Below are 25,266 nucleotides of genomic sequence, written 5' to 3' on the forward strand. Positions count from 1 at the left end.
TTATCTCGCCATTGGAGTCGAGGGCGTCCGCGTGGTCTACTTCCAGTTGAGACTTCCTCCCACACCAGTCTTACCGTTCTTTGGTCAGAATGTCTTCTGAGGTGTCCTGCCCATTGGAGTCTTCTGGACTTTATTTCTTTTATGATGTTGGCGTCTGGGTAATGTTTTTCGAGCTCTTTGTTAGTTCTTATCGTATATTGTCCTGATGCTTCATCCAGCACAGGACCAAAGATCTTCCTTAAGAGTTTTCTTTCCCAAACACATAGTCTCTCTTCGTTTGCCTTTTTTATCGTCCACGTTTCGCTTTTATACATCACAACGGGTCGTATGATTGTTTTATAGACCTGTATCTTCGTACGTCTTGTTAGTTGTTTCGATTTTATAAGGTTTTGGAGGGCAAAAAGACATCTGCTGCCGGCCTGAATCCTGTTGTTTATTTCTTGTGATCCGTTATTGTCTTCAGTTATTGTTGTTCCAAGATACTTGAATTCTCTAACGCGCTCAAAATTAAAGTCATCAATGGTGATGTTCTGGCCGATTCTGTCTCTGCTTTGGTTATTGCGGCTCATATACATATATTTCGTCTTGTTTTCGTTGATTTGGAGCCCCATTTTCTCTGCTTCCTTCTCGAACCTTACGAAAGTCTCCTTCATCCTTAATCGTGTGTTTCATATTAGATCGATATCGTCTGCAAATGCCAGTAGTAAGTTTGGTCCTTATCGATGAAATACTGTATTCGGTTTTTCGATTCTTGCACTTCTGATTATGTGCTCCAGAGCTGAGTTGAAGAGTTGTGGTGAAAGTGCATCTCCCTGTTTTAGTCCATTGTTTATTTCAAATGTCTCCGAGTATTGTTGTCCAACTTTTACCTTACATCGTAACCGTTCCATACACATCCGTATCAACCTGACTAGTTTTTTTGGAAAGCCAAGTTCCTGCACCGCTGTCCACAGTCTAGCCCTGCATACTCTATCAAATGCTTGTTTAAAATCTATGAACATCTGATGAAACTCACGATCAAACTCCCAGCATTTTTCCATTATCTGTTTTCTGGTTTATTGTGAATATCTGCTCAATAGTAGAGCGGCCCGGTCTAAATCCACATTGATAATCTCCAACGATTTCTTCTGTGTATGTTTTGGTTCTTTCTAGCAGGATGTTTGCAAGGATCTTGTAGGTGGTGTTTAGGAGTGTTATTCCCCGGTAGTTAATACATTGCTTTTTGTTTCCTTTTTTATGTATTGGTACAATAACCCCTTCTTTCCATTCATCTGGCATTGTTTCTTCTCGCCAAACGTCTTGAATTAGCTTGTATATAGAACTGTACAACGCTTCTCCTCCATATTTTAAGCACTCTGCGGGTATACCATCACTACCTGGTGTCTTATTATTTTTAAGTTTTTTTATTGCCTGTATTACTTCTTCGTATGTCGGGTATTGGTCTTCTATTTCAGCTGTATGTACCTCTATGTTTGATGTATTTCTGCTAGATTGGTCGTTCAATAGTTGATAGAAGTATTCATTCCAAGTTTTTAGGATTTCCTTGTCATCAGTGATAAGCTGCCCGCTGTCGTTTTGAAGGAAGTTTCCTGTTCGTGCTTGGTACCCGGTCTTGATATCTGAAACTCCTTGGAAGAACTGTCTCGCTTGTTTGTTTTTTCTTTTTTCTTCTATATCTCTGATTATTTGTTCCTGATACTCCCTCTTCTTCCTTTTCATTAGTTTTCTTGTCTCTGTTCTTCTTTGTCTATACATTTCATTGTTGTTGTGCGAGGGGTTTTGTAGCATGTTCCTTGTAGCCATGGTAAAAAACTAACTGGTAACTATAATTTTAAATAAGTAAAAGTATATAAATATTAAGAATATTAAATACCTATACAGGGTGTTTCATTAATAATTGTCCATATAGTAACTGGAGAAACCTTAGCACAAAATACGAAGATTTAACCTAAAACACTTAAATAAAATGTGGTTCCTTACTGAGTTACAGGGTGTTTTATCAAAAAATTTAAAAACTATTTTTGCTCAGCATTTTAAAACTATTCGACGTATCCTTTTCATACTTCGCAGGAAGTATAGGTACTGTACAAACTACTAAAATATGTTAAACAATCGTTTCTGGCTATTACCAGAGGCTTACGACGGGGGAAAGTGAATGGTTGACCCTTTCCAAATTGTACGCCACTGGCGGAGTTGCCATTTTAGTTTAATTATTGAATTCTCCAATACTTTCTATGAAGATAATATACTCTTCATTCGTAACGATAAAGTCATTAGTTTTCGAGATCTTTGAAGTTAAAAATGAAACGACACGGTTATTTTGATTAATGTATTGTGTCGCTCCAATTTTAAATTCAAATATCTCGAAAACTTATCATTTTATCGTTCCAAATAAAGAGTACATTACTTACATAAAAAGTACTGGAAAATCAAAAAATTACACTAAAATAGCTATTTCGTCAGTGGCGTAGAATTTGGGAAGGGTCAACCAGCCACTATCCCCTGTCGTACGCCTCTGGTGGTAGCTAGAAACGTTTATTTATCATAATTTAGTAAGGTGTACAGTACCTACACTTTCTGTCAAGTATGATAAGGATACGCCAAATAGTTTTAAAGTACTGGGTACAAATAATTTTTAAATTTTAATCTTATGAATCATATCATAAAATAATCAAAATAACTGTGCCGTTTCATATTTAACTTCAAATATCTCGAAAACTAATGACTTTTTCGTTACCAATGAAGAGTATATTATTTACGTAGAAAGTATTGGAGAATCTAAAAACGGTACGAAAATAGTAATTCCTCCAGTGGCGTAGAATTTGAGAAGGGTCAACCATTCACTATCCCCTGTTGTACGCCTCTGGTAGTAGCTAGAAACGTTTGTTTATCATAATTTAGTAAGTTGTATAGTAGTCGCACTTTCTGCTAAGTATGAAAAAGGTACGTTGAATAGTTTTAAAATGCTGAACAAAAATAGTTTTTAAATTTTTAGATAAAACACCCTGTAACTCAGTAAGGGACCACATTTTATTTAAGTGTTTTAGGTTAAATCTTCGTATTTTGTGCTAAGGTTTGTCCAGTTACTATATGGACAATTATTAATGAAACACCCTGTATATGTGTATAATATGTATTTTATTTCAATTTTGGCATATAATCTACATAAAAGCACCCACCCAAATTATTTAATTTTGAAGTTTAAACTCTTGACAAAAACGCATCCATAGAAAAAGTACAGTATACAACACGTGAGAAAACGACATATTTCTCCCTCGCTTCGTACCTCGGCTCGTGCTAACAAACTTCTGCGCTCGTGAGAAATATGTCTTTTTTCTCTCTTTTACAATAATGTACTATTTTTTACTTTCTTCTCGATGTATGGTGCAAATGGGTTTTCTGCATGTACTACATGGTATTTTAGTCTTTCTATCACGTGCCCTGGAACAAAAGCTGCATCTTCGACTTGTATATTGTTGAATGTCTCTGGCAAGGGTTTCTGGCACTGTGTGGAGTTAATTTCAATTTTAGTATGAAATTTTAATTATATTTGATAATTTTTATAAAAAAACGATTTAGTAATATATTTTCTAAGATTACCTGGACGGATAAAAAAAATAAAAATATTTTGAAAATTTATAAAGACAAAACCGCATCTGGGGTACCTAAGATGCCCCGCACGGTCGCGGAAAGGTTAAATGATGACGCACGGGTAACGAGCCATGGACTCAACTGTAACTTATATACTCTTACGGTACCTAAAATGATTGGCAAATTTTTGCTATCCAGCTCTTAGTCTATAAAAATAATATCACAACTCGACTCGACATTGCAATAAAAATTTGAAAAGTTACAATACTAGCAAAACACAATGATCGTAGATTCAGTATGGAACGCATATGGTTCGAGGCGTTTTCAAGTACCGTGAATAATATTAACAGTTAAAGCGAATCCAAACTTTGTTTAATTTATTGTTTTATTGTAATATTCACGATGGTTTGTGATCACAGTTATAGCTAGAGGCCGCTCATAACCACTTTGCAATAGGTAATAATTTAGGCGTGCTGATTATCCTGAACGACAGGAAATTATTAAGAAGTTCAGAAATGTAAGTTACTATTGCTAGTGCATAATAATATGATTGGTACCAAATTTATTAACGATATGTGACGGTACTGTACAGTATTAGCCCGATCAGGGAACGAAAAATTTTACGAACACCTCCAAAAAAATAAAGGAAGGACGAAAATTTGGCAATAGGTAGTTAAAATTGTCTATTTTTATATAAGAAAAAGTTTACAATTCTACATCCCCTTTATTTTACAAAAATTGGAAAATACGGGGTGAAAAATTTTTTCTCGGGGGTCAATATTTTCGAGTTATTTGCGAGTGAATGTCATTTTTAACCAAAGAAAAAATGTTTTTAGACGGTTTTTCGGAGATAACTCAAAAAGTAAGTATTTTAGCGAAAAAAATATTTTTAGTAAAAATATAGCTTATAAAAAATTGAAAAAAAATTGTGTATGCGTGAGGTCTGCAGACCCAGTAGAAGCAGAGTTGCAGCTAATGAAATGTAGGTTCTTCTTCGTCAAATTCCAAATCGAATATTTCAATGTGAAATAACCAAAAAACGGAGCACTTTTCGGGGAAAATTTATTACAAATCTTTTAAAGTGTTTAAAAAAGGTTTATTTTTGTTTTAAAAAAAACTTTTAACATTAAAAGTAAGTGAGTTACGCTCAAAACATTGTTAATCCCTTTTATTTTTTGGTAAAAAAATTGCGAAAATCACGCCTTAATTAGCTTCTCAAATAAAATTAATCGTTACCGCTTTACAAGTTACTTTACTAATGTATTGTTTATATTATCTATGTATAAGTTTCATTGGTTCAAAGTGCTCAGTTTTGAAAAAAATTCTGTTCAACATATAAAATTTTTTTCAATTTTGAAAAAAATCGTAATTATATATGGAATTAACTTAAAAACAATTAGGAATACCAAAAGTCTCAAAGAGTAATAAAATGTACGTTTTGCTTTCCTGAATATTTTTGATTTTTTGTTTTCCTGTTAGACAAAAATTGTTTATGCTATGGCTGTTCAAAATTTGCCTAAACTCGTGATTAGTTACTCGTTCAAGCCATTTTAACTACAGCTTTTTCAAAACGAAGCATTTTGAACCGATGAAACACTTACAGATCATATAAATAATACATAGACAAAGTAACTTGTGAAGTGGTAATGTTAAAATTTATATGTGATGCTAATTAGGGGGCGATTTTCGCGATTTTTTTACCAAAAAATAAAAGGGACCAACAATATTTTGAGCGTAATTCACTTATTTTAATATTACAAGTTTTTTTAAAAAACAAAAATAAACCTTTTTTTAAACACTTTAAAAAAGTTAAAATGAATTTTCCCCTAAAAGTGCTCCGTTTTTGGGTTATTTCACATTGAAATATTCGATTTGGAATTTGACGAAGAAGAACCTACTTTTCATTAGCTGTAACTCTGCTTCTACTGGGTCTATAGACCTCATGTATACACCATTTTTTTCAATTTTTTATGGGGTATATTTTTGCTAAGAATATTTTTTTCGCTAAAATACTTTTTGAGTTATCTCCGAAAAACCGTCCAAAAACATGCTTTATTTTATTAAACATGAACATATTCACTCGCAAATAACTCGAAAAGTATTGCTCCGTTTTTGGGTTATTTCACATTGAAATATTCGATTTGGAATTTGACGAAGAAGAACCTACTTTTCATTAGCTGTAACTCTGCTTCTACTGGGTCTATAGACCTCATGTATACACCATTTTTTTTCAATTTTTTATGGGGTATATTTTTGCTAAGAATATTTTTTTCGCTAAAATACTTTTTGAGTTATCTCCGAAAAACCGTCCAAAAACATGCTTTATTTTATTAAACATGAACATATTCACTCGCAAATAACTCGAAAAGTATTGACTTAGTGAAAAAACTCTATAAAAGAAAAGTTGTTTAGAATTAGTCATTTTATCCAATTCTGGTCTTATTTTGAAAGTATTTTTTCATCTTCGAGGCGGGGTATTCCCTTCCATTTTTGTAAAATGGAGGAGATGTAGAATTGTAAACTTTTTCTTATATAATAATAGACAATTTCAACCACCTAGTCCCAGATTTTCATCCTACCTTTATTTTTTTTTTGGGTCATATGGTTCTTTGATCGGGCTATATGTCTTATGTTTACAATGCTTTCTTTGTATGTGTTAATAGGTCAGTAAATGAACGAGGAATACGGCGATACCACTGTGTCATCACTGAATTACATGAAAATGTGAATTTAGCCTTCCTCTTACCTAGTAAGAGGAATTCTTAAATATTTTTTGACTGACTTCACTTTTTTGACTGATTTAAATGACTTCAAAACCGGAACTAAAGATTCAAACTCGATTTTTTAATACGCTTCGATTGATTTATCACATGTACTATTTCTGCGACTATAATATGGCACTTCCGGTTAGAACTTTTTAACCGGAAATGATATAAATACCAAAAGTATACATTTGTTCTCATCTTGCTAAGGCACGTCGAATGATATATCGCTTATACTGTTTCGGTGACTTTAAAAGAATACTTTCGGTTGAAACTCTAAAACCGGAAGTTCGATGTCAAATTTCTCATATTTAATACCATCCTTGGGTTATAAGCTTTCATTCAACACATATGTACAGTAAGGGAAAAACGCCTTACTGTATAATATAATATGTATCAAAAGATGTATATAATTTTAAATAATTTCAGTTGTTACAAAAGATATTGCTTCTAAATATGCAAACAAAACGAAGATTGATTAATGCAGTTTTGTTTGTGTAACCTCGTAGAGACTCACGTATAATTTTACTTTTCAAAGTCCAAATTATAAGGAGATATAAATAGACCACAGAGGGATTGATAAGATTATTATTATTATAGTATTGTTATTATTCACATCGTTACTATGCTAGTGAGCCGTCCTGCAAGAAGGGTGTCCTAAAGGACCACCCCGAGAAACAACATCTTAGTAACCTTATGTTGATTGATGTTGTAAATCGTAAATAAAGTTATAAAGTTAGAGTCAGTGTTTCAACTCAACATTTCAACCCCGCAAGATTATCATGGCAATCTACCCACGTAACAATAGCAACATAACATGGCGACCCTTAGCCCTTTAAACCTGGACAGCTGAGACGACAGGAAGCTGAGAAGAAGTAGAATATGGGAAATAACCAAAACAAAGAGAAGGAGGAGCAAGTATTTATAAACCAGGCAGGAAACAGCGGAGGCACCACAGCTACCAAAGAAAAGGGATACGGTATATCTATTCCAAAAATATTGGGAATAGTAGCATTTGCCCTAGTATTCATATTCGTCGTATGGTTGTTGTATAGACAATGGAGAAGGCAGCTGGAACGACAGATCCGACGAGAGGTGACTAGATCAACGGAACTGCTGAGAGTGGATACCCAGTTTCCAGGAACAGCCACGAACCAATGAGAGGGATAAAAGACAAAAGTGAGTACATTGGTTTACCTTTTTATATATGTGTATATTTAATCATTATACAGCTGGCTATATATTTCATTTTTAATTTTATTATTGTTAAAGAACTTTTCGTTTCGTTTCGTTTGTTAAATAAAAATTACAATCTCTAAAACTAAAAATAAAAGTAGAAACATTAAACGATCAAGTTTCATTGTTTTTAAATACATACGCTAAATGCATCAAAATATAAGGCAGGTCATGAATTTTGTTTTTGATTAGTAAGCAAAACGATTATTTATTACTACTTCCTATTGCATAAGTAAACTTGAACTAAATACATGAATCATATTGCGTAATTTCTACATTTTCGTTAGGTGCTACATCTATTTATAGGTTTTATTTATTTACTTTCATGATATACACGGAAATAGTTATATATTAGTTGACCGATTAAAAAGACTATCGGGAACCATATTTTATTTATGTTCGAAGAAAAATTTCGACAAATTTTGGAGGAACTAAGAATATTGGACAGGAATTTGGGAAAAGACACGATACAACGACAAAATAGCTTGAATATTACCAATAAATGGTTGGAAAAATTAATATACTGCACACACAAATTTAATGCAGCGCTTAGAATGTACAATTTAGAAGAACAAAGCGAAAAACAAGATAATCGTCAGGGGGATAATTACAAGGACAAAAGAAAAAATTGAAGCAATAAAAGTCGTATTAGAAAAAAGAAAGGAGAAGCATAAAGGCGAAACAATGGCAGAAAAATTTGGTCTCAAAACTGCAGGGAACCTGATCCCACATATTGAAAGCACAGAAGAATCGATCAAGGCATTCACGGATGCAATCGAATTATACAACGAATTTTTGGACGAACTAGGAAAGAAGCAATTGATTACATACGTATTGAAGGCTAAACTGACACAATCAGCGAAACTACGACTAAAAGGTCCATATGGCACGATTGGCGAACTAATAGCGGATATTAAGAAAAAGATGACGGTGAAACAATCAGTACCTGTTTTATCGGCCGAGATAAACTCAGCCAAATAAGCAAATAGATCCATAGAAAAATTCGGAAGGAATTTGGAGGATCTTATGGGTAAGCTTACGAATGCACAAGCCAATGGCAACAGCGGATCGGAAGAAGTGTTAGCAGGAGTTAATGAAAAAATTGCTATAAGCATATTCAAAAATAGACTCAAGGATGAAAAAATTAAAACAATACTAAAAGCAAAAGAAATCGCAACTTTAGCGGAATCAATCGCTATTGCTAAGGACGAAGAATCAATGGCACGAACAAAGACTTCAAATGTATATCACATGTGTAAGGCACATAGGGAAGGAAGAAGAAACATAGCACACGGAAATAGAAATAGATTCGACAGAAGGAAGGAAGAAAATAGAGATAACAGAAATAGAGGACCACAGGGACAAATGAGACAACAATACAATAACCAAACCAATTTTCAAAAACGTAGAGGATCTTGGAGATCACCGAGAGGAGAGAACAACAACCAAGTGACGCATCAAAGAGGATATAAAAGAGGTAATGTAGCAGAAACATATTTAGCTACAAGCGAACAAAGGACACATAAAATACCCGAAGTAGAGTTTTTTCGTGACCCCACGAATAGAAGCTAATCAATTCGAAATAAATGGATTGAACTACATAACAGCACATTTTAAAGGAAAAATATACGACTGTTAACAGATACAGGCGTAGCTGTTAGTGTAATTTTCAACGAATCATTAGACAATGACGAAGACATAAATAAAAGCAAACAAATCAAATTAAATGGAATATCAGGAAGTACGTTTACGATGGGAACACTTTTGTGTAACATAGAATTAGTACAAAAATCAGGAGATATCATCATATTAGGACATGAATTTTCAGTCATGAAAAGTTTTTCACATAATGTGGACGGAATAGTCGGCTCAGATTTTCTGTCAAGATATCAAGCAACAATAAACTACGAAACTTTAGGACTAACACTGGGAATAAAAAAGAAAACATCGGAAGTACCTATGGAAACAATAGGGGAAAATACAGCGAAGCTATTTTTAAGGAAGCAATATCAGAGGAAGAACATGGTATATCAATAAACGGAAAAATCTTAAACAACATAAGATTCGCAGACAACACCGATATTTTTGCAGATATAATCTAGAAGCACCGCAACGATTAGTAAATACATTACATCAAGTCTGTATAAAATTCTAAGAAAACCAAGTTTATGATTATTTCTAAGCAACATACAGTATGAAGGCTAGATGTCGAGGAAAAACAAGTAAAAAGAGTGAATAACTACAAATATCTGAGAACCTAGGTAAATTAAAACAATGACCAAGGTTGAGAAATCAGGACACGCATTGAAATTGCAAGAAAAGCATTTATAAAAATGAAAATAATGTTTGTTAATGGAGACCTTCCTCTGGAACTTAGGATAAGAGCCTTAAGATGTTACGTGCTCTCGACTTTGTTCTATGGAATGAAAAGCTGTACACTAAAGTAGACAATATAAAGAAGATGGAAGCATTTGAGATGTGGTGCTATAGAAGGATTTTGAAAATACCATGGATCCAACGAGTTACAAATGCAGAAGTGTTAAGAAGGCTGCAAAAGGATTGCGAGGTGATAAAGAACATCAAAACAAGAAAGCTAGAATATTTAGGCCACATTACCAGAGGTGCGAAATATGAGATATTAAGGCTCATAATGCAAGGTAAAATTAAGGGTAAAAGATCCATAGGTAGAAAAAGAATTTCCTGCCAGAGAAACTTCCAGAGTGGTATAGTTGCAGCTCAGTAGATCTTTTCAGAGCAGCCGCCAATAAGGCACGGATAGCTGTGATGATAGCCAACCTCCGATAGGAGAAGGAAGTACAAGAAGAAGAAGAAGGCGCCTTTGGGACTTTTAGGCCAAATAATATAAATGTAAATTCAAAACAGAGAATTGTATATTTGAGATTATGTACCCCTAAATTAACAGTAGTTCCACTGAAATGATTACAATACTAAGTAAAATTAATATCGTTATTATTATAATATTTAACAGGTAGGATAACAAGTTACGCCTTGTTACCCAAAATGATGGCCATAATGATTTGCAACTTTTTACTATACGCCTAAACTGGCTTCTGCGAACCAATTTGCCTTTTTTATGCCGTTTAAATATTAAAAATTTTATACAAATTGATCTTACTTGTACAGAGTGAAAATACTTTTACAAAAATGTACAATATGTTTATTTGTTTATGCTACTGCAATCCTCATATAGTTTTTTTCCTCTATTGCTTGGACATATTTATCACTAATATCAAAATTTTGCATGGCTATCAATAATTTGGAAAATTATTGAATATCTACGTGTATTTTGCAGTTTTTCGATCTGATGTTCATTTCGAGAAATATTGAGGGGTTCGTATTTAAAATTTTAAATTTACCCCCCACCCCTCTCGATGGGGAGTTGCGTTTGGTATCATTCGATAGATTTTTGAAAAATATTGAACACGTGTTTTTTAGTTTTTCGATCTGACTTCATTTCGAGAAATATTCGCTTTTTTTTGTGAAATCGTCAAATTTTTGAAATACACATTCTTTTGCATAACTTACCTTATCTTAATCTGACGATTTCGACTATTTCTAAGGATAGATTTTTTTTTCGGACGCTTCTTAACGAACTCCCCTGTATTAAGAGCCAATATATGGCAGAGGTACATTTACAGGGTTTCTCCCCATGTGATCATCTGACGCGTTCGAGTAACTGCAAAAATTCCCGCTTGGGCTCCCCTACCATTATGGAATTGAGCCACAATTGCTGGTGTTATGAAAATTACATTTCTTAAATGAACTAATGTTTGACGTTTTAAGAAGAATGTAAGAAGACGCCGACCAATAAGAGTTATTCAGCTATGACCTAGACATGTTTTGCATCGTCTCCAGTGGGCGCACATACAGCTCCCTCAACAGTTTTGGGACTTTGTCCTTTTTTCAGGCGAGACTAGAATCTGTTTATAGAGTGGTAGTCGGCGAATTCGTGTTGAGAGCCAACAAGAGCAGCACAACTCACACTTGCCCGTCCCATATTTCCTTTGGTTGGTGAGTGTTATATTTTGGACCGGTATTATGTCAGGTGGACACACGAAATTTTTGGTTATTGATGGAACTCTAACAGGACAAACTACATCAATTTAGGAGGCTAATATTGAAGAAAAAACAGGCTTTAAAGCTACATACAAGAAAAAAGAAGAAGAAGAAGAAGAAGAACTCAGAATTGCATGAAAATTTGAATGTAGGTTCTACTTATCCTCCATTTCAAAGTTGAACTTGTGCCATAGATTGCTTTTACTTGGGGGGTGACAGTCACCCCTCCTCGGGGGTTAAAAAACGCGGGTTAAAAAACACGTTCCCAAGCGGTTTTTATTATAAAAGTTCTTTTTTATACAAGTGTAATTATTATTTTTTACAAAAGTTTCTAGCATTAAAACTAAGCGAGTTAGGCTCAAAATAAAGTTGGCCCTTTTTTTGTAAAAAAAAGTGAAAATCTCCCCCTATTTAGCATCCCAAATGAAATTATTCGTTATTGCTTTACAAAAAATTTACTTTACTTATATAATTTTTATATGATCTGTAAGTTTCACTGGTTTAAAGTGCTTATTTTTGAAAGGGTTATAGTTACAAGGGCTTGAACGAGTCACTAATCACGAGTGTATGCAAACTTTGAACAGCCATATCTTAACCAATTTTTGTCTTACAGAAAAGCAAAATGAAAGTACCATATTATTATGTATAAGAGCAAAACCTACTTTTTTTTACCCTTTGAGATTTTTCGCATCACTAAAAGTTATTTTGAAAAAAGGTTATTTTCCAAAAACTTAAGAATTTTTTTTTTACTGTAAAACCAAAGTTTTTCAAAAATAAGCACTTACAACCGGTCAAACTTACAGATCGTGTAAACAATACACATGTACATAATAATAGGAAATAAATTTTAAAGCGGTATCGATTAATTTTCTTTAGGGTGCTAAATAGGGGGAGATATTTACGATTTTTTTTTACCAAAAAAGGGCCAACTTTATTTTGTTCGTAACTCGTTTAGTTTTAACGCTAGAAACTTTCATAAAAAATAAAAATAAAGCTGTTTTTAAACACTTTAAAATTTAATAAGTTTTTCCCGAAAATTGCTTAATTTTTTGGTCTGCACGCTGAATTATTCGATTTAGAATTTGATGAATAATAACGTATTTTGATGAGCTTACAATTTTGCTTTTACTGGGTTTAGAGACTTAATACACATTTTTTTCGTTTTTTATGAGCTACATTTTTGCTAAGAATATTGTTTTCGATAAATATTTACTTTTTGAGTTATTTGCGAAAAACCGCCTGAAAACGTGGTTTTTTTGTCGAAAATTAAATATTTTCAACTGCAAATATCTCGAAAAGTATTGACATTTTTTAAAAAACTCTATAGAATCAAAGGTGCTTAGAATTCAATAATTCAACTTTGAAGTGGAGGGTAAGTAGAACTTAAATGAAAATTTTCATGCAATTCGGAGTTGACCCTGAAAATTACACTCCAAGACGGTCATTTACTGGGCAGCTCGAATTCAGAATTGAATCGATGCCCGTGGTGGAAATAAACGATATTAAAATTGTTATATACATTTTAATTAGAAAGAAATTTTTAAGTTTTTAATTTTTTATATGTTAAAAAACAGTTTTAAAAACAAAAAATATACGTTAACGTTATAATTTTTTTGAAGTTATACTTCTTTACCGGCGATAGAGGGTGATTTTTTTATATGTTAAAACCTATCAGCCCGGCGCATGCGCATTATAACTTTGTTCTGATTGGATGTTCAAATGACATGTCAAAAATTATCCGATATGGCAGCTGTGGTTTGGAGGTAAAGGTAAAGGTAAACAAATGTATAATATATTAATTTTATTGTTGTGAGGACAGAAACAAAAAAGTTTATAATATTGTAGTGACTTTTAAATAGTTTTTAAAAGCAACAGGTACGTAATAATTGTTAATGTATCATGGGTATAAACCTACCTATTTGATCTGCCAAAATACATAGTATGTAATACTTTTATTTATATAATTTGATTACCATCAAAATTTCTATCAATATTCACCTAATATATTGTTTTTTTACTCTATGTTTTGTTGTATTTTTTCAATTCTAAATCATTTCAATTCAAAATTAAAATAATTTGATCAATTTTCAAAATATCAAAATATCACAAGTTTAATCCGTTTAGTTAGTCGATCTTCGTAAATAATGACACATAGTGTCCGTGGCTAAGCGGAGAAGGCGAATGAATTCCAATACCAACCGCTCTTATCAGCGCTGGTTCGAGTCCCAATAGAAACTTTCTTTTTTGTTTTTTTTAATACATTTTATGATTGTAAGTATATTTATTATATAATTGTATTTTCAGAAAATACGTATTTAGTTAAAAAAAATTTCGACAATTAATGTTCAGACATCATTTGTGGCTTGTTTAATGTGTTTGTGTGTGTTTTATTCTTTTATTATTTTAATTTTTGGCACTGTTCTAATAAAAATGTTTGACAAGTAGTAAGTATAAATTAGTTTAATATTTAAACAAAATATAAATAAAAAGTATATTAATTTCGTTTAAATCATATAATAGAAGTATAACTTCTTACGTGCGTACAAAGTACACACACATTCTTTTTATAAATGATTGTGATTTCTGAAAATAATTAACACGTTGGCGGACAGAACGTCTATAGGTGTCTAATTTTCATTGGTGTAATGTGATACGACGTCTATAGACAACATTTTTAAAAGAACGAGTTGTGACAAAGAATCCGTGTTAAAAAATGTCACATTACATCTATAGATGCATGTTAAATTAATGTGACACGATGTCCATGGTCACATCTTTACAAAAATATTATTACGCATTGTTTTCATAAACTATAAACGCTAAAAACATTCAGTCATTTCCCTATAGGGCTTTTCATCGATTGTCATTTGTTTCGAGCTTCTGTCATGTGTCACATAATATTAATATATCTACGTCATACGTCTTTGGTTTGTATCAGGGGTATATACCAATAACGTACGACGTAGATATATTAATATTATGTGACACATGACAGAAGCTCGAAACAAATGACTGAATGAAAAGCCCTATTCTACTCTGCAAAATAAGTATATAGTGTCACAATACTTGCTTATACATTTGACGCACTGTCCGTTATGCATCATCCATTTGGATGATGCATAACTTTCTAAACTATGTGTATTTATAAACGAATAGACAGAAGAGTGCAATATGAAAAGTAATAACTAATGAAGTGTTATACGGAAATAGGCTATTGATTATGTACTATAGAAAGGAACTACAACGTTAACTGGGTTTTATTATTTCATATGGTCAATGAATCTCTCTATATGAAAAAACCGCGGAGTGCTACCATTTAAAGGGGTGCGTTTTTGAGAAATGGGTGAATTAATCCCTGGGCACAGGTTACATTAGGATGAGTTCTATGCACTTTTGGTACAAACACGTCTACATAAAAATTGTTCCTGGTTAAATTTCCTATCTAAATATAACTTTTTAAAGTCAAAGATACTTTTTTTTACAAAAATATATTCAAAAGAAAAAGCACAAAGAAACCCAAAAGAAAGAAATTTTGTTTTTTGTCCCATAACTTTTGTCCACGGAGATATAGGTATAGACATTGCTTCACAGAAAAAAAACTTACATATTTTCTCTTTAAAATGATGTTTGGTAGAGGTCATTAGGATTTACAGTTTTCGAAATATGATTTTTCAAAGTTCGCCACTCACAGCAATTTTGGGCAATTTTCCTTGTTATTTCGCAAATATTGTTCTGTAACTTTTTTCTACGTAACTTTAGGTATATGCAATGGTACATGTAAGAGGAATAGAAATCAATTACCATTAAAATGGTCTAACGTATAATGTTGTACGACTTCTTTTAAAGAGGTTATCTTTTTCAAGACTTTTAACGAGTTTTTATATTTTTACGATTATTTTTTAAATTTCCCATTATAACTTTTTTTTCTATATGGTATATATTATATAATAAAAAAGAAAGCTTATTCTGTTTACTTTAAAATGGTGTATTAAAAAAAATTCTAGGGTTATTTTTGAATAAGATATGCTTTTTCAAATTGTAATAAGTACTTGCAACGATTTTTGATTTTAGGATTATTTTTTAAATTCCCCATTATAAATTTTTTATGTGATTGTGTGTTATGATTGAATCTTATTTTTTATAGGTAATACTTTTGATCCACTTGACTCGGCCGGGCAAACTTGAAAATATGGATTAATTCCAATATTTACTGTCAAAGCTCCTGCACCACAAGCTTTGATTGAAAAAATAGCATGTAAATGTACCAAAGGATGTACAAATAACTGCGGTTGTAGGAAGATAGGAATTAGTTGTTCAATATTCTGCAAAGGGTGCATGTGCATGTGCATGGGTACTAATTGTGGGAACTCTAAGATAACTGAGGTGTCAGAGGAAGATATTGAAGCTAATGCTAACGAAGAGATGGACTTTGATTTTGAAATTTTTTTAAATGTCAACGTTTAAATAATTTTAACTAAAGTGATGTTTTTTAAGACTAATGTTTTTGTAATTTTTGTAAAAGAAATATTTTAAATAATACAGGTAAAAAAATATCAAAGAATCACTCGGTTTCCATTATGTATTTAAATATAGATGATACACCATTTTAAAGAACAGAAAGTAAGCCCTCTTTGTTGCGCAATATATAGATAGTATATTCATGTACAAGAAAAAAAGTTATAATGAGAAATTTCAAAAATAATCGTAAAAAATATAAAAAATAATATTTTTTTTATATTAGGTATTATATAATATATAATATATTATATAATAATTTTGCTTTATTTTTATATTATATTATAAAAAAATCGTTAAAAGTATAAAATCTTGACAAACCACAATCTCTTTAAAAAAAGTCGTATAACGTTATACAGTAGACCATTTTAAAGGTAATTGATTTCTATTCCTATTACGTGTACCATTGCATATACCTAAAGTTACGTAGAAAAAAGTTACAGAACAATATTTGAGAAATAACAAGGAAAATTGCCCAAAATTGCTGTGAGTGGCGAACTTTGAAAAATCATATTTCGGAAACTGTAAATCCTAATGACCTCTACCGAACATCATTTTAAAGAGAAAATATGTAAGTTTTCTTTCTGTGAAGCAATGTCTATACCTATATCCCCGTGGACAAAAGTTATGGGACAAAAAACAAAATTTCTTTCTTTTGGGTCTCTTTGTGCTTTTTCTTTTGAATATATTTTTGTAAAAAAAGCATTTTTGACTTTAAAAAGTTATATTTAGATAGGAAATTTAACCAGGAACAATTTTTATGTAGAAGTATTTGTATCAAAAGTGCATAGAACTCACCCTAATGTAACCTGTGCCCAGGGACTAATTCACCCATTTCTCATAAACGCACCCACTCCGCAGTTTTTTCATATATAGATGTCCATTGACCATATCAAATAATAAAACCCCGTTAACGTTGTAGTTCCTTTTAGCTATCTTATTTTGAATATAATCAATAGCCTAAAAACAAAAATGTGTAATATATTAATTTTAAATGTATTTAAGGCGATACATTTATTTAACCCTGTAAGAGCCACCCTGAATGTAACAAAAAGTGTAAACAGGACAGTAAGAACAGTCGAGCCGGACGGACATTAACGGTTAGCCAGCCATGTCTAATTTAAAAAGGTCTTCCGCCGTAATTGCTAAAGAACAAGTTCATAAATCGAAAACGCACTGACGATTTATTTCGTAATTACCATTTATTGAACCAATACGTTAACAAAATTAACTCGTACCTGAACGTGTTAAGTAAATTATAAAAGCAGCCAATAACTCATGGCTGAACTGTCAATTCGAGAATTATGTGCTAGTCGAGGTGAAATAGGTTTTTGTTCGTGCTAGTTGAGCAGCTTGCAGCGGCGTTTTCAATAAGAATCCTACACTAGGAACTCTCAAGTCATTTATCATAAAAAGATTTTAGTTAAAGGAGTTTGTTGACAGATTTCTTGTTTTTATATGGGTCAAATAATGTTTATAGGGATTTTTAAACTCGTGTGGCCACTCTCACCACCCTACAAAGACAAGTGCTTCTAAATATAACAAGAGTCTTGAATAGTACGCGAACAGCTTCATTAGAGGCAATCACAGGTCTACCTCTGCTCGAATTATATATTTCTACAGCAGCATTTATGACAATCCTGAGACTCAAAGCAAACAATACTTGGAGGACGAATTATGTATTGAATAGCCAACACTACTGGGACTATACTTGAGGTGAAACAGGTTTATGTGCTAGTCGAGGTGAAACAGGTTTTTGTTCGTGCTAGTTGAGCAGCTTGCAGCGGCGTTTTCAATAAGCATCCTACACTACGAACTCTAAGTCATTTATCATAGAAAGATTTTAGTTAAAGGAGTTTGTTTACAGGTTTCTTATTTTTATATGGGTCAAAGAATTTTATAGTGATTTTTAAACTCGTGTGACCACTCTCACCACCCTACAAAGACAAGCGCTTTTAAATATAGCAAGAGCCTTGAATAGTACGCGAACGGCTTCATTAGAGGCAATCACAGGTTTTCCTCCGCTGGAATTATATATTTCTACGGCAGCCTTTATGACAATCCTGAGAATCACAGCAAACAATACTTGGAGGACGAATTATGTATTGAAGAGCCAACACTACTGGGACTATACTTGAGCTGAAACAGGTTTATGTGCTAGTCGAGGTGAAACAGGTTTTTGTTAGTGCTAGTTGAGCAGCTTTTAGAGGCGTTTTCAATAAGCATCCTACACTACGAACTCTAAGTCATTTATCATAGAAATATTTTAGTTAAAGGAGTTTGTTGACAGATTTCTTGTTTTTATATGAGCCATAGAATGTTTATATGGCTTTTCAATCTTGTGTGACTATTCTCACCACCCTATTATAAAGACAAGCGCTTCTAAATATTACAGGAGCCTTGAATAGTACAGGAACGGGTACATTAGAGGCACTCACAGGTCTCCATCCACTGGAATTATATATTTCTACGGCAGCCTTTATGACAATCCTAAGACTCAAAGCAAACAATACTTGGAGGACGAATTATGTATTGAATAGCCAACACTACTGGGACTATACTTGAGGTGAAACAGGTTTATGTGCTAGTCGGGGTGAAACAGGTTTTTTTTTGTGCGTGCTAGTTGAGCAGCTTTCAGCAGCGTTTTCAATAAGCATCCTACACTACGAACTCTATGTCATTTATCATAGAAAGATTTTAGTTAAAGGAGTTTGTTGACAGATTTCTTATTTTTATATGGGTCAAAGAATGTTGATATGGCTTTTCAATCTTGTGTGACTATTCTCACCACCCTATTATAAAGACAAGCGCTTCTAAATATTACAGAAGCCTTGAATAGTACAGGAACGGGTAGATTAGAGGCACTGACAGGTCTCCTTCCACTGGAATTATATATTTCGGCGGTAGCCTTCAATACCATCCTGAGACTCAAAATAAACAATATTTGGAGGCCAGCTTTGGTGGCCTGCATTGATGAAATCATTGATGAAGACCCTAAAGCTAAGAGAATCACCATTTACACAGATAGCCAAGCGGCTACTCTGCCAGTAAAGAACCCACTCACGAAATCAAAACTGGTGAGAAACTGCAAAGATCTCCTCAATCAACTGGCAAATGACAATAAAGTGTCTTTATTATGGGTGCTGGGTCATGAAGGGATGCATGGGAACGAACGAGCAGATATGTTGGCAAAACAAGGCTCGAGAAAAACTTGAGAAGGTCCAGAACTTTTCTGGGGCATCACTAAAGATGCTACGAAAAACGAGGTTCAGAAATGTCTGATAAGGAATCATCAAAAGAAATGGAGAGCCACTCAAGGGCAAATCCAGAATAAAAAAATAATCAAGAACATTGATAAAAAAATCTCTCGAACAGTTTGATGAACATCAATAAACGAGAGATCAAAAAGGTCACTGAAATGGTGACTGTACATTGCCGTTTAAGAAACCACATATATACTATTGTGTTTGCATTTTATCAATCAAAAGCAAAATAAAAATTAAATTAAATTTTTTTTTAAATAACGCGGGCACATAAATTTGATACACCCTGTATATTGAGCTGTTTTAAAATTTATTAGAATTTAGTTTGGATGTAAGTAGATTTCTCTTTTAATGAGCTTTCCGATGAACCATTAAAGACTTTTGTGAATAATTAAAGTGAAAATAACGATGTATTTAGATTTAAAATGGAAAAAGATTGTTTAGGGTAGAGGTAATTATCAATTTCTCGAAATTGATAATTGAAAAGAAAGTTGGAATTTTAATATCTTTGTTTCAACACGAGTATATGTTGTAGAGTTTCTCCGAAAGTGATTAGGATTGTCGGAATAATTTTGAAAATGACTGTTTTGTTTGTCGAATGGAAAAGTCGAGGTTTCTGATGCTTGACAATGTGGAAGGGGAAAAGTAGTTAGAATGATTGAGAGAGTTTGAAAAAGAAGGCATTATGTTTTTGGCATCGATGAAGAGCGGTTCGACGTGTTTAGTGGATAGATAGTTAGCAGATACCAGTGGCTGTTTGATAGTGGAGAATAGTGTTGAAAAGTGGAACGAGAGACAGATCAAATTGAGACGAAATACCTCTTTGATTCTGTATTATTGTGAGAAGGAGAGCAGAGAATTTTTGGAGTTTTGTTTGAATCGAGTACGTGTCAAAAGAAGGCCCGGCTTGTTGGAGAATTGGTGCTGGTATGCTGATAGTTTTGAAGCTGGAGAACGGAGAGGGCTTTGATGAGTTGCTTTTAACATAGTCAATGAGGGAGAGCTGTTTTTGGGTCACGAGAAGACATCAGAGTGAGTGAAGCAAAAGGTCAGTCAATTTATGTGAAAGAGATTTTTATGTTCGGAAACTAAATTTTTGAGTAAAAGGCATATGAATTAAAATTCCAATATTTCAAAAACTAAATAGTACATATAGGTAATCTTGCGAATACATAAATTTGTTTTGTTTTAGTTTGTTTTACCAAAGTCATCGGGAACAAACCGATAAATTGTTTTTTTTTAACTATAATAAATTTAAGTGGTAAAAATTTCATTCGGACATCTGTGTCCACAGGTTTTTAGATTCGATAGATTTCAGAGTATTGATTTTGATAAATAAAAGACAATTCTGTATTTTTATTTTAATATTTTGCTTTATTTCTTTTCCCTATTTTATCCCGATTAGGATCAACTCAGAGATACTGAACCCACGAGAGAAGATAAGTATAACGTGAGATAATTTGGATTTTTTTTTAATAGTATAAAAAAGGCACCCTGAGATTTTTTATTCAATTTTTATGTATGATTTGCGACAATTAAATAATTAATCAAATAAATAATAATTAATATAAAATTAATAAGAAGCAGATCATAACAATACAAACTAGGTAAAGTAAATGAACCATGGTGCAGAAAGTGCGAAATGGAAGAAGAGACTGCCATATACATACTATGCCATTGCATTGTGCTAAGTGATGTAAGGCTGAATTCACTGGTCAACTGAGGTTTGAACCAGAAAAGATCCTAAAACTACCAATAAGAAAACTGTTGGCCATCGTTGAGGCCACATAACTTTTTGGAGTTTAAGGAAAAAACAAGCTATGGTACAAATGCCTTATGACCAAGTGCCAGAGACCAACGCATGTCGCCTGATCTTAGAAAAAGAAGAAATTCATAAATCGAAAACGAGCTGAAGCTTTATTTCGTAATCACCATTTATTGAACCACTACGTTAACAAAATTAACTCGTACCTGAACGTGTTAAGTAAATTATAAAAGCAGCCAATAACTCATGGCTGAACTTTCAATTCGAGAATTGTGTGCTAGTCGAGGTGAAATAGGTTTTTGTTCGTGCTAGTAGAGCAGCTTGCAGCGGCGTTTTCAATAAGAATCCTACACTACGAACTCTAAGTCATTTATTATAGAAAAATTTTTAATCCAGAGTAATAAGGATTTTCTCTGTACACTCAAAGATCCATTTAGCTGACTACTTTTTTAGTTATTGTAGACCTATAGGAAGAAAACCTACCTGTTTACTGCCTAGAGTTCGCGCCCGTTTTTTATTTATTAACAATTTAATGCACAAATCGCGATTTTTTCGATTTTTTGCACTCCATTCAAAAGCTAAATAGTTGACATAAAATTAAAAAATTCAGTTTTTTAGAACATTGAACAACTCTCAAAATGCCGATTTTTGAAAGTTAAAAAGTTAATTTGTTGCTACGCAAACTGCAAAATAAGTGAAAATCGTTATTTTTTAATAACTTTTACTAAAACTACATTAGAACTTTAGTGTTTCACCCAAAGTTGGGCATTGGCGTACTTAACAAATCTTCAAAATTTAAGACCGATCCTTTAGTTAGTTTAAGAGTTATTCTATTGGTTTATCCCAGAGACCTTTATTTTGCAATAAGATAAGACAGAAAATAATGAAGATAGGGCAATTCTGAGTATGCCAAATGAAAGTAGAAGAGTGATAGTAACAAAATGTATTAAAAAAAGAAAAAAAAATAATTAATATAGTCAAAAATTCAAATGCCAAATTTTTGAAATTTTGTAGTTTATAAACATTTAGAATAACTTTAAAAATGTTGTTCGTAAAAACAATCTTTTTATTTTATATATTCGAAAAGATAGTATTTTAACACGAATTTTCAAATAAAAAAATTTAGCCTGGCTTCATTTGGGACAAAGTTTATATATGTTTTTTTAATTCACAGCTAATTTGTTTATAATAATTAAGGAATCTCATTAATGCCATTTTAAAGAATGGGATTTGTAGTTTTTCTTAACAAATTTGCACAAACATTGTACCTTCATAGCACCCTCTACGCTTTTTCAAAAATGTAGTTCAAACGATTACTAGGGGAACCTACAAATCCACCGAGTTAAACTACCGAAAAAGCAATTTTAAACGAATATAATTTTCTGTATCTCCGGATCCACTCAATGGATTTTGATCTTTCTTTTTTAATTTGTATGTAATTTCTACGTACATTACAAATATGCAATTTGTTTATAAATTTATTAATTAATAAACAGTCTCATTTGTTTAAACAATTCTTGAAAAAATATTTTTTTTTACAAAAATCTATTTTTTAATCATAGTATCATTAATGATCATAGAAAAAGTTAAAGTACACTTTAATAAATACATACATGATTTTTATTAGATAATTATTTATTGAATATAATTTATTTATTAAAGTATACCTTAACTTTTTCTATGATTAATAACGATAGTATGATTAAAATAATGGATTTTTGGGAAAAAATAAATTTTTCAAAAATTGTTTAAACACATTAGACTGTTTATTAATTAATAAATGTCTAGACAAATTGTATATTTGTAATGTACAGAAAAATTACATGCAAATTAAAAAAAAGAACGAACAAAATATATTCAGTAGATCCCGAGATATAGAAAATGATAGTAAAGTTGCCTTTTTGAGTTTTTGAACTCGTGCATTTGTCGGCTCCCAGCTCCCCTTCACTTACCACGACTAGTCACCAATTGAACTACATTTTTAAAAATTCGTGTAAAATACCAGCTTTTCTAATATGTAAAATGATTTTTTCTACGGACACTATTTTTAAAGTTATTCTAAATGTTTATAAACTACAAAATTTCAAAAATTTGGCATTAGGATTTTTGACTATATTAGATAATATTTTATCTTTTTTTAGTACAAATTGATAGCATCAGTTTTCTACTTTCATTTGGCGTACGCAGAATTGCCGTATCTTCATCATTTTCTGTCTATTGTTATTGCAAAATAAAGGTCTCTGGGATAAACAATTAGAATAACTCTTAAACTAATTAATGGATCTAAAATTTTGAGGGTTTGTTAAGTACCCCAATATCCAACTTTAGGTGAAACACTAAAGTTCTAACATAGTTTTAGTAAAAGTTATTAACAAATAACGATTTTCACTTATTTTGCAGATTGCGTAGCAAAAATTAACTTTTTAACTTTAAAAAATCGGCATTTTGAAGGTTTTTAATGTTCTAAAAAATTAAATTTTGTAATTTTATGTCAACTATTTAGCTTTTGAATGGGGTGCAAAAAATTGAAAAAATCGCGATTTTTGCACTTAATTGTTAATAATTAAAAAACGGATGCGAACTCTAGGCAGGAAACAGGTAGGTTTTCTTCCTATAGGTCTACAATAACTAAAAAAGTAGTCAGCTACCTGGATCTTTGAGTGTCCCGAACATGGTCTATTTCTAGCTTATTTCCCTGGAGTATTTTGTTAATAAAGTTTGTTGACAGGTTTCTTGTTTTTATATGGGTCAAAGGAAGTTATAACAATTTAAAATCGTATTCGTATGGTCTCCAGTGTAGTATTTCCTTGTTTCACCTATCGTGTCAGTGTCTCATATTGTACCCCGCCAATTTCCGTTTAGATTAGGCTAATTTTTCTCTTACATCCTTCAACTTTTAGTATTTCGAATCCACTCGTTTCGTTTTTTGTCCTTCAAGCGCATTTGCAACATCTGTTTTTCCATTGCTTTCTGTGTTTTTATTATAAGTTTATCTATATTATACTTGGTTAGTGTCTAAGTTTGCGCTTTATACGTGATTACTGGTAACACACACTGGTTGAAGACTTGAGACTTAAGATGTTGCGCAAATTTCTTATTTTTCAGGATGTAGCTCAATTTGCCAAATGCCGCCCATGCCAATCTTATCCGTCTTTTAATTTCTTCTGTTTGATTTTCTCTGCTCGCTTTTATTACTTGCCCCAAATTAGTCCAGTCGGGTTAGACGAATAACAGGCCTAACCTTGCTTTAGGAGCTGCTCCAAATTTTATTTTTCCAATCTTTAGGGGGGTGAATAGTAGTCTAAATTTAAAATCTCGACTGAATTTCGCCGTTGCGTTAGCCGCCATCTCGATTTTAAACGTGAACCGTTTTTGCTCAATATCTCCGCCATTTCATTTTTTCGACAAAAAGTATAACAACCAAAATTGTTGAAAATGTGATTTTCTACCATTTCTATTGAAACAATTTTTTCGAGCCGTCGATATTTTCCGAGTAATGGCGGAAAATAGTGACAGTTAGAGCATAATTATTGAATTATCTCGTTTATTATTAGTTTTACGACAAAAATGTTCCTATACAAAAATAGGGAGAATTAAATTCTACGGAATTCTGATCTCTTTCATTGTTTTGCTTAAGTTACTATTTAAGGTAGTACGTATGGGGTAATGGTGCGAGCGTAAGATCTGATTGACTTTGAAGCAATTGTTTTTGTTTTATATCTATACCATTTTCTAATAAAATCGTTTCAAATATGATTTCCTACAATTTCTTTTTAACAATTGTTTTTATGCGGTTGATATTTTCCGAGCTAAGTGGGAAAATATTAAAAAGTGGTGGGGGGAACATAATTACTGAATTGAATCTTCTTTCCAAACTGCCCCAAATTTTATAATACTATCCTTTAGGGGAGATCAATAGTAGTGCAAATTTAAAATCTCGACTGAATTCAGCGGTTGCATTAGCCGCCATATTGATTTTAAAGGAGAACCGTTGTTGCTTAATATCTCCGCCATTTTCTACTTTTCGACAAAAACGGTAGGAACTAAAATTGTTGGA

The sequence above is a fragment of the Diabrotica virgifera genome, chromosome 3 (assembly GCF_917563875.1).
Source record: "Diabrotica virgifera virgifera chromosome 3, PGI_DIABVI_V3a".
Taxonomy (NCBI): domain Eukaryota; kingdom Metazoa; phylum Arthropoda; class Insecta; order Coleoptera; family Chrysomelidae; genus Diabrotica; species Diabrotica virgifera.